The following is a 277-nucleotide window of genomic DNA, read 5'->3' as shown; positions in this document are numbered from 1 at the left end:
AAGGGGGTCTGAATACTTTCCGTACCCACTGTATATATATAGGCAGATCTCCATTTAAAGATTTTTAACTGGCTTCTATGGTTCCATTAAGAACCTTTAAAATCCATGGAAAGCACATTGCACAAAAGGTTCTTTATAGTGCAAAAAGGTTCTTGAGATTATTTAAATATTCTTCGCACTAAAAAAAAAATTCACTGAAAGATTGTGAGTATTATTTTGTTTTTATAAAAAAATCCCAATAAAACAAGAAGTTAATCCTGTGTCATTTTAATTTTAG

Source organism: Sinocyclocheilus grahami, unplaced genomic scaffold (genome assembly GCF_001515645.1).
Source record: "Sinocyclocheilus grahami isolate Dianchi unplaced genomic scaffold, SAMN03320097.WGS_v1.1 scaffold3.1, whole genome shotgun sequence".
In the NCBI taxonomy this organism is placed as follows: domain Eukaryota; kingdom Metazoa; phylum Chordata; class Actinopteri; order Cypriniformes; family Cyprinidae; genus Sinocyclocheilus; species Sinocyclocheilus grahami.
This window is presented reverse-complemented; position numbering follows the sequence as displayed.